This window comes from Limulus polyphemus, unplaced genomic scaffold, assembly GCF_000517525.1.
Source record: "Limulus polyphemus unplaced genomic scaffold, Limulus_polyphemus-2.1.2 Scaffold28, whole genome shotgun sequence".
NCBI classification, from domain to species: Eukaryota; Metazoa; Arthropoda; class Merostomata; order Xiphosura; family Limulidae; genus Limulus; species Limulus polyphemus.
Window position 1 is genome coordinate 887011 of NW_013665638.1, and position 11748 is coordinate 898758.

The following is an 11748-nucleotide window of genomic DNA, read 5'->3' on the forward strand; positions in this document are numbered from 1 at the left end:
TACATTTTAATATATATATATATATATATATATATATGAGTGCAACTTAGGAGGCGCAAAAGCACATGTTAGTGCCCTTCTTCTTGCATATGTTTAACACTTTCATAATTGCAAGTGTACATGCACAATGATTTATCAAATACTGTAATACTTATTTAGTTATACTTGTTTCAGTTTTCCAAATAAACTTTTCTTAATACAGTTTAGACCTGCATGAGTATAAACTGAATTTTTTTCTATATTTTGAGTAAATTATTGCTTAGCAGGATGTTTCAACACATATTTCTTCCAATTTTCATAATAGTCCCACTTCTGTAATGTAATTTTCAATTGGCATTTCCATTAGTTTAATGACCAGGAAATCCATTTTGTGTAGTTGTTAAAAAATGAATAAAACTACGATTTATAATTGTCGTGAATCTAATTTAAAATATAATAAGATACATTATTTATTAATACAGAAGATAACCGAATTATTCTGGCATAAAGCGTTATGTGGAAAGAGGTTTTACAGCCATAACACACATAAAAATCGATAATCCACACATACAAGTTCTTAGAGTGATTACAATATAACCCTCTCGATTAACGCCTCATAGGTGATGATATATGAAACACATTATTTATATAATTGTTTTTTGTTTGGTTTATTTGTTGTTGTTTTTAACAGTTTAAGGATTACTAGATTGTTTAAAAAAAAGTTATATTGCTAAATATAATAATAGCAAGCTGAAATGTATTGCTGTTGTCACTTAAGATATTCTGAAATTTCCTTTTTCCTTTTCTGATATTAAGTAAACACCAACATTACCTAATACGAAAATATAAAAACTTGCCTGATGAAGACCGTACAAGCACAGGTGACTTTATTACAGCGAGAAGTGTTAGCACGCTAATTCTATCAGTCATTGCAGTTTTTTACATCAGGCTAAATATAATTATAATTATAGTAGCCTGTAGAATCACCAAAGTCTCTAATCATTAATTCATTGCAATTTCTTTATTCTAGCAACTAGAAAAACAACAACAACTAATTAATAATTAGTGTTGTAGATGACTGTATAGGCTACAGGCCTTGGCAGTAGGTGATATTCGATCGCTACAACATCAAAATAATTTAATACTATGGCTATTTGGGCTGAAAATATTATATGCTCTATAGGTCACTATGCTTGTGCTCTAATGTTAGCCCGAGAAATGATTATAATTATATTCTTTAATACAGCAATTCTTGTGTTCTGGCTGGTAAAAGCTTAAGATAATACATTTTTTATTTAGTTAATTTAATATTTCTCTTGGGTTTTTGTTTCTAATTTCTCACTTAAGGGGGCGCATGTATTTTAAATATGTGTACGTATTAAGAATGTCAATCCTTTTCTTATTCAGACGGTTCTCACTTTTATCGAAATTAATTCAAAGGATACTTACTAGTTAGGTGTCCCCCACTGAAGACCAACGGTTACTTGAATTACAACGCTAAAATTCGCAGTTCGATTCCCCACGGTGGACATAGCGCAAAGGACCTTATATGTGGTTTTGCGCTTAAATAAACAAACAAATTAATGTTTAGGTAATAAAAGTTTGGAGACGGCTTGACAGGTAAGGAAGAAAACTTTATTATAAACATACAACGTTTCGACAAGATTATGTCGTTATAATAAAGTTTTCATCCTTACCCATTCTAGTCGTCTCCAAACTTTGATTTCCTAAAAAAAAGTGGGTTCTTCGTCATCAAACTTCATTAATGTTTAGGTAGTTAAAAACTTAATCAAAATTAAATGTTGTAACTTATGTATGTTTATCATCATGTCAAGCACTAACAATTATTTGATATTCATATTCAATTTAACTGTGTTACGTGTTATGCCATGTAAAAGTCTTCGAAAATCATTTTCTGTTAAAAGTTATTATTTATGTGATAATCCACAAGTGCACTTCACAGGATATCAGCTCTAAACTCAAAAAGAGCATGATCTTATTATTTTTGTGTCGTTTTTTTTTGTTTTTTTTTTTGCTTTGCTTTTGAGCTCCAGGACAATTTTGTTACTGTAGTTTTGTTGTTGTTATTATTGTTGTTGTTGTCGTTTCTACTTGGCTAAAGGACTAGGTAGCCAACCTGGTCTAAGTTGTAAAACGATACTAGATAATTTTTTCCACCAGCCCTCAAAGTTTGCTACAATAACATTTGTTTTAGCTTGGCCAAATAATATTGTACTAATTAAAATTTATCAACCCAAGCATGATGGTGAAGGCAGCAAAACGTTTTTATAGTAACGTTTGAGAGCAGGTGATGAAGTGTTACCATTATGATGCTTCACCTTGAGTAGCAGAAAGATGTTTGTCTGTTATAAATTTCGCGAAAGCTACACGAGGGCTATCTGCGCTAGCCGTCCCTAATTTAGCAGTGTAAGACTAGAGGGAAGGCAGCTAGTCATCACCACCCACCGCCAACTGTTGTGCTACTCTCTTATCAACGAATAGTGGGATTGACCGTCACATTATAACGCCCTCACGGCTGAAAGGGCGAGCATGTTTGGTGTGACGGGGATTCGAACCCTTGACCCACAGATTGCGAGTCGAGCAGAAAGATGATACTTAGGTAATAACCTATATATGAAATTAAATTACAAGAGTCAGCGATTTAATTGAGTTGTATACTTCTTGTTTCTATTTTATTTGCGACATAGGCTATTACTAAAATGTTTAAAAAGTTGCAAAAGCATGAAAAATATAACATGTTCAGTTCCCTTCATTACCGAATAAACGACAAGAAGTGTGTATACGATATGCATTGACAATATTAATTCAAGTTTGTTTTAAAAACAAGTGTTTCATACACTAACGTGATTTAAAAATTATATAACCTTCAAGAATATATACATATTCAAATTTTAGAGCAATAATTGACATAATCGATAATAGGTCGACAAAATTAGTATTTATATTTTTCACTGAAATAAACCCTGTTTTTCTTTAAGAATTTAGTTTGTAGTCTAAAAAATATTCTCATATCAATCGTTAATAACATTCATTAAATTTTTTCTGGATAAAATCTAGCATATTTCTGTTTACTTTGCTTCGGGTTTTCTTTGCGTGGTATGTTTTTAGTTATCGAAATAACGCTTTTTTCCTGATTAACGTTGTCATACTGCTAAGACTGAAAGGCTCAGCGTTCGAATTTATACCTATTTAAGATGATTTTTTTAAATTTTTTTATAAGGAGAAAAACACGAGTCACGGACACAAGTATATACAGCTTAATGATTTCAAATGTGGTTACTAAAAAATGATGCTTAAATGTTGCTGAATGTACTTCATATTTTATAAATACGCTGTATAAGCTTAATGATTTCAAATGTGGTTACTAAAAATGATGCTTAAATGTTGCTAAATGTACTTCATATTTTATAAATACGCTGTATCTGAAAACAATATATGTAGCAGTAGTAGAATGCTAAGCCAATAGAAACCTGAGAAAAACCCGGTTATTTCCTCTAACTTGTAATTAATATCATAAAGTAATACAAGGTACATCTTCTAAACTTGCTTCTTAATAGAAAGCTGGAGCCTTTGATTTTCTTTGAGGTCATAGATTAAAAGGCATTTAAGTAGATTTAAGTATAGATATTTCATCTGACCATAATAACCGCATTATAGGAGTTGGCCCCGTATGGTAAGGTTTCTTTGATGCTTTATCCTCATGCAGTAAATTTTGTTGAAACCTCCTAATCCCCTGAGGAAATGTATTAAGATAGTGACTGGGTGGAGTCGACTCAACTATTTTTAACTTTCGACTTGGCAAGGAAATACTATATTCACTACTAGCTGGAGTACCCGTTCAACACACGGGAATGACATAGAGGCCCCCCGGGAGATCTTAAAGGTACCTGTCACGTTTCATGACAATCAGTCAGTAGTTCGTCAGTTATAATGGGCACATACACGTAATTTTCTCAAATAATGGTTTAGATTGTGTGTGTTTTTGTTTCGTGTGTCTGTTAATCAGTTACTTTAAGAACGAATTAAAGGTAAAATAATGAAATTACACAAGCAGCTTGTCACAGATCCATTAGGCTAAGGAACACAAATTCACTGAGATAAATAATGTTTTCTTAACATAATTCGCGCAAAGCTAGCTACACGTCCCTAATTTTGAAGTAATGGAGTAAAGGGAAAGAGCCTAGTACCTGATCCTCCCATGTCTACACAAAGACCCAAAGCCCTGTGCCGAAACGGTCTGTCAGTTAGTCAACACCGCCCAGTATCAACTCTTAGGCTATTATATTCGAACAGTAGAATTTAACAGTCACTTCTATAATGCACCCACAGTCTTAAAGTGCGGAGTGCGATTTTACGGCAACAGTCCGCGAACAAGAAACCCTTGGATTCACATGTCCAACACGCTATTCTCAACGCCACACCTGGGTTGTTAAAGAATATGTTCACTGCATCTCATGTATAATAGTATATTACTTTCTTATTTCTGAGCTCTTGCTTTTCAGTTGAGGTAGTAGGCAAAAGACACGTAATTTGAATACAAATAGTTCGAAAACATATGTTCACCAAAAGCCAGCAAAGTACTGAATTTGTATGGAATCACTTAAACCCTTTTATTTCTGACATTTAACAGCTACACAATACTTCATTCAGAAAACATCTTTATCTGAAGCATTATCAACACAAACAAAAGTAAAAGCCAAATATAAACCGCATTACGTCTTTTATGTAATTGTGATTATATGCACGTGTGTGTGGGTTGATTATACTAATTACAACGATTTTTATAAGTACATTAGCACCTGCCAACTACAGCAGATATAAAGTCACGGTGGAAAGGAATGTATCAAAACTACATTTTAACATTGTTTGGCATTACGTAGGTAGTGCGATGCTACTGAAAACTGGCCGCTTTTGGGGAGAGTATTTAACAGTCATTTCCAACGCAAAATATTCATACACTCCGATCATAAAGATATGTTCATGTCAGAGAATTAGAATCGCCAAGACGGAGATATCCCATGTATCTATATGGATCAACTAGGATACAGGACCGTTCAATAAGCGACAAGCAGCAAGACGTACCCAAGGTATAGTGAGCAAAGCATATCGTCTTGTAGCATGTGATAATCCATGAACACATAACTCAGTGGCAAGAGTCATCCACGTGCAACATAAACGAATACAGGTTGCTTCCACGATACATCCGTTCAACTTCGGAAACCTCAAGAAAAAAAGTGCTTTGAGAACTGATAAGGAAAGTGGCGTGTTCAGTTTTCAAAACAGCATATTTTTGACATTTTTCTGAAGTTCAAATTTTGAATAATTTATCCATAGAAATTAACTCTTAGTTCGAACCAAAAGCTTATTTTTTATCTATCTCGAATAATCTTGGTAGGAAATATTTCAATGTACCATTGAAAGATAAGTTTCCAGAATAACTGACTTATCGAATTATTCTGTAACTTTCGAAATCAAAACAACCACAGTAAAATTGTTTGAAAATGATGGGTAATTATTATTTGTTAATGTAAAGAGTTTTAATGGCGTAGAAGCGGCGCTTTCTGCAATTTCTCTTAATCACAAAGCTCTCCTAGCAATTCAAGACGTAATATCTAAAATACTACAAGCACATTACATTAGAAAGTGTAAATGCTTGTCTCACCAATCTACCACAATGACTGGTACTCGTGAAAGCATCCTAAATATACAGTGAAGTTTATCATTCTGCCACCAGAAAGCACTAATAACATTTTTTTTAAATTAATAATTCAAGTCCGATAACTTAAATGTGTATTTATGTATATGATAGAGGTGATTGCATAAGCCTACATTTGAGAGTGCCATTAAATATTTTATTATCCTCAACTGCCTCTAAGCCTCATCATCAGTATTCCCCAAAATTATTCGAATCGCTTAAAGTTATAAATTTATGTCTAAGTAATTCAGAAAATTAAATATAAATTCCATCGTGCGCAGAAGAGTAAAAATGCCATCTGGACAGAAGACTTGTCTTAGATATTTATATTTATTTTCAGTGTAAAGCTACACAGTGGGCTATTTGCGTTATGTCAACCATGAACTTACCACTGTCCTAGTGGGAGGGAGATTACTCATTTATGTTTTATTTGCTGATACTTTAGTAGGTACCCGTTTGAACTGATACATTTCCCCATTAAAGGAAACTAGAAAGTCAATGCGTAATTTAGAGATTCCTTGTGCCTCTTAAGTGATTTATCGCAACTAATTCAAAATGTTTTATCTGATTTAAAAATTCAAAGTAAATAAGCTATGCATACTAAACGATAATTAGCTCACTATTATAGAGAGCTTGAAGTAATCATATATAATCATATATTTATACGCTTAAAGATCCTGGAACTATTTTTGCTCTAATACGCCATTTTAAATAGGCTTTGTGTACGCCTTAAAATTCAATAAATCTTTATCAGGGTGTGGCAGCAACAACTACAGAGAGAGAGATGTTTCGATTAGGACGTCAGAACGTAAGGTGTTATACGTGCAAAAACTACAAATGTCGGAAATGGCTTAATAAGACGTTAGTAGTTAGCGCGACGATTTGATTTTCTCGCTGTGATTGGTTCATGTCGATCGCGCGCTGCCATCCTGGAAGTGGTGTTTTTGTCGCAAAACATTGTTATTGGTGCAAGTAATTTGATTAAAATGATATTGTATTGTATCATCCTCTTTCTGTGTAAAATATTTATTGCTAATTTATCTGATCTTGGTGATGTCATGATAGTTTTTCATGATATATAGATAGAAATATTTGAATTTGTACTTAATATTTTTGGCAAAGCAACTTAGGCTAACTGCCCTTTCCCTAATTTTGACCTACAAACTGGAGGGAAGGAATCCAATCAGCAGCGTCCTTTCCTACCTTTCACGTAAAGTAATTGACTGTTAGTTTTATAACGCGCCCACATCTTAAAGTGCGTGGGGGGGGGGGTACAATATGTGATTTTTCATGATGCGAACACGTTAGCCATGATCCATAGCTCTACCATAGGACCAACCCACGCCTAAGAAAAGTGAAAAGTGTTTAACATGCTCCATTTGACCGCTGGTTGTATAACTTAAAAGCTAACTCTTTGAGATCATCGAACAATGTAATCAAGATAGCGAAGAGTATTATTTGGCATAATAAATAGTGTCAGCATTATTTTATTACCGTAAAAAATCTATATAAAAAATTTAAAATTGTGAGTGTGAGACTGTAACTTGTGTAAGGTGTATTAAATTATTGTTTGGCCTGCCATAACTATTAGCGTACTAATAGTACTAACACAGACCGACAACCGATAACAGGGGGTAAATCGAATAAATTCTGTAAGTGAGTCTTATCTCCTCTTGTTTTTTCAGTGTCCAAAATAGTGTGATTCTTGATGTCATCAGTCAACATGATGGTTTATCTTTTTTTTCAGTGTCCAAAATAGTGTGATTCTTGATGTCATCAGTCAACATGATTGGTTTATCTGGCGGCTGCCATCTTACTTCGTTCATTAAGATCATACATGTGAAATTTGCTCAGTTGTGCCGAGAAACACTTCTGGTGAGCAGTCCGTTTCGGTGTCATTCTAACGAAGAACAAGTGCGAGCCGTCAGTATCTTAACGAGCCCATTGTTTTATCAGTTCCCTTGAGCCCATTAGCGACAAGTCTCCAATACTCTACAGAAAACTAAAGAATGAGAGGAAATCTTTCTTCCACGGATTTAATGTGTTGTGTTGAGAGTGTTGTTCAAAAACTTCACTTTGAAGTCAAGTGTATGTTCCTCATAACTTTTGTATGAAAGCTGTATTCTTTTTCGTGAGAAGTTCTGGCCAAATTTTTCCAGTGATTTAAATTTCTTCTACAAGTTTCTTTATGTTTTACCAATTCTTTTGCAAGACATCAAGGATATTATTTTATGTTTTGTAGATCTTGTAACTGTATACTGGCGAAGTTGGTCTCATACTGAAAGTCTTACCAGACTACCACAAAATTAGCCACAAGTTTGAAACTTTGCATCTTGCAGCGATTGCTTTTATTACGGAACAACGTGATTTTGTTCAACTGGCATCTTTGACGGTGTTGTCTTCTGCATCAGTGTTACTTTCCCGTTGCATCTTCCAGAATAGCTTCACATTGCACTGAAAAACGTATTATAGCTATACTTTCCAACGACAAAATATATTTTCTGGAGCTGTACTAGTCCTAATTTTGAATCAGTTCGAATAGCATCACTGCCTCGATGCAACAGTTCAACACGAGATGCTCTTGGATTGAAATCTTTAATCATTTTTAAGACAAATCAATAAAATTGTAAAATCAGATTTTATAGCATGCAATATAAATTAGAGGGTTCCTTAGTGGGCTAGCAGTAACTTCACAGACTTACAATGCTAAAATCCGAGGTTCGATTCCTCGCAATAGACGGAGCACATATAGCCCATTGTATAGCTTTACGCTGAAATCTAAACAGTCTACTGGATTGAAATATTATTTGCAAACTACGATTATTTCAATTCCAGAAGAAAATATTTTAGTTTCTAATTTCGGTTCTCATTCTTTTATAATATGCTTCCTGGAAGTTTGAACGTATTCTAAATTTAAATGCTGAGAAGTTCAAACGTCGGACTGAAATCATGTTTTCTTCCTATAGTTGGAGTAGTTGTAATTTTGAAAACATGTTTTGTATTAGTTATTATCAAATATTAATAGTCTGTAATTGCATTATAATTTCTAGAAAACTTAAATGCCAACAGATAAACATTAGTTGTTTCTTGATCTATTTTTGAAAAAGGCCCGGCATAGCTAGGTAGTTAGGGCGCTCGACTCGCAAGTTGCGGGTTCGAATCTCTGTCCCATCAAACATGCTAACCCTTTCAGCCGTGGGGACGTTATGATGTAACCATAAATTCCACTATTCATTGGTAAGAGAGTAGCCCAAGAGTTGGCGGTGGGTGGTGATGACTAGCTGTCTTTCACCGCAAACTTAGGGACGGCTAGTGCAGATAGACCTGGTGTGGCTTTGCGCGAAATTCAAAACAAACAAACTAACTAACTATTTATGAAAAGCATAACTTTTAATATCATATGTGATGTCTCCACAATTCCAAACATACGTTTTTCGTTACGTTACGAACAACGACATCACAGTATGGAACAGAAACTCATTAGCACGGTTAATAGCATTCTGCTTACCAGGTGATAACAAAGACACGAATAAAACGTTAACCACTTCGCGTGTGTAAGTATATTATTAGGGTGACATGTGTAACTTGTAGACCGAGTACTCTCACGCCATCTTGTTAATTCCATTTAGGTAAAAAGGCTAGAAAACCTATAAATACCTTGGCCCTTGGGGTGCTACAATTCACACACCCCTTCTTTTAAAGCTTAATAGGTTTTGGCACGCACTAGAACGTGTGTGATGTCTCTGTTCTCTGTACGAATAGAAAAACTGTGAAGACTTTGAAAGGATACCGCTATGAATGTTAGGACTATCACGAACATTCTAATTTTCAGATAAAATATTTATGTATTTTATCTACATCTACAGGCATACTTACATATAAATATATATATTAGCGTATATGTACATACTTAATACATGTGATAAAGTGAGATATTCTGAAATGAATGGGAACAGGAGAAAACCCAGTTCATATACCTACTTCAATAGGTCAGCTATTTTCAGCGCAGACACGATAAAGACTGACAATAATCCAGGGAGACTTGTTTTTATCTAACAACCAAAAAATTGATAATACATTTAAATTACATGAACAATTTAACTTGTTGTATTAAGCTTTCAATTAACGTTTACATGATTAAAAACTGAAAAACGCAATTGTATTCATGACTGAAAGTTATAATGATTTTCTTCAAGATGAAAAATACTTTCAAATACTCAGGTCCCAGCAAGTTGAGCTTTTAAGATAATGTCCATTATAAGCTAGACAAGTTACCATAAGTGTGGAATGAAGATGGAAGTCTTATTGTGAATGTGCAATAAAAATCACTGGTATTGGCAAACGGAACACCATTAAGTTTAGAACTCAGTGAAGATTGGACTGCCTGGCGAAGGAAAAGATTTGTGATATCGAATTTTATGAATGCATAAAACAACAAAAAGCCTCTTACTGAAGCAAAATATATCAGGAATAAATTAATCTTTTGTGTCACCGTTTTGTTTCAACTTTGGGAGTTGCAGTATACCCGTACGATACGCACATGGATTGAAGATCGTCCAACAGGGAGTTGCAGTATACCCGTACGATACGCACATGGATTGAAGATCGTTCAACAAGGAGTTGCAGTGTACCCGTACGATACGCACATGGATTGAAGATCGTTCAACACGGAGTTGCAGTGTACCCTTACGATACGCACATGGATTGAAGATCGTTCAACAGGGAGTTGCAGTATACCCGTACGATACGCACATGGATTGAAGATCGTCAACAGGGAGTTGCAGTATACCCGTACGATACGCACATGGATTGAAGATCGTTCAACAAGAAGTTGCAGTGTACCCGTACGATACGCACATGGATTGAAGATCGTCCAACAGGGAGTTGCAGTATACCCGTACGATACACAAATGGATGATATTCAGATATTCTTTCTTCAAACTGACGTTTATAAAAAGTATGTCTTTACTGAATTATTGTATACCTTTATCTTTTTTCTATAATTTATTAAATGGAACAGAACGTTTTTCATACAATTTTCCTGAAGTGAACTTACCGTAAAAGAGGTGGGTGATAAGATTAAAACTCCTTACGTGGCTATTATATTTCATAGATATAATTATTTTACGTTTTTTTTTTAACGTACATACATACTGAATATTCAAAATAATCATGATTAAAATCTGAAATACGCAATTGCATTCACCGTGTTCACACGTTTCAGGCACCTAGTAACTATGTGTACTAATATTCTAAAACATGACATCACGTTTTTAAAAACTCACGATAACATTTATATTAGCATTTACACTCAGTGAATTTTGCACAGACGCGAAATTACTACATCTGGTTTTGGAACACAAAATAAGTATCATATATTTCATAAAGAATAAGATATTCTGCATAGTAATCCAGATTTTGAGATTATCAGTATTCTTTTCTAAACGTTAAAGAAATTGTGGTTAAACGCGGATTTTTCTCTTCGTTATTTGTTTGTGTGTTTTTAAGCGTAATGCTACAGGTTATCTGTGTCGTGCTCACTACAGGTATCGAAACCCGATTTTTAACGTTATAAACCCTCAAGTTTACAATTGAGTCACCGGGGTTTCTCTTCGTTAATGTGGTACTTTTCCTATAAAGAATTATATCCAGAGTCGATTATATAACGTTATTTCGCTAATACAGTAAAAGCCGATTGCCTGAAACGTTGACAGAATATATTTATTTCCTATGTCTTTGAATTTTTTTCAGACTTTTGAGCAGAATAATTTCGGTTCTTTGTTAACTAATCACGTAAGTAAATAACGTTGCATGTGTACCTTAACATGTACGTACGTCTCTTTATCCATCTGCGGATTTACAACGCTAGAATCCGGGTTTCGATACCCGTGGTGGGCAGAGCACAGATAGCCCATCGTGTAGCTTTGTGCATAATTACAAACAAACTCTTTATTTAAATAGAATATAATCTGATCAGGAAAATTAGAATCATTAAGTAATATATATATATATATATATATATATATATATCTATTAATATATATATATATATA

General features: G+C 34.1%; 1 protein-coding gene across 4 annotated transcripts in view; it reads right to left on the reverse strand.

The window, feature by feature from the left end:
• The window catches only part of LOC111085817, a 195497-nt gene that overhangs the window by 108969 nt on the left and 74780 nt on the right, over positions 1–11748 (reverse strand). The window lies entirely within an intron of this gene.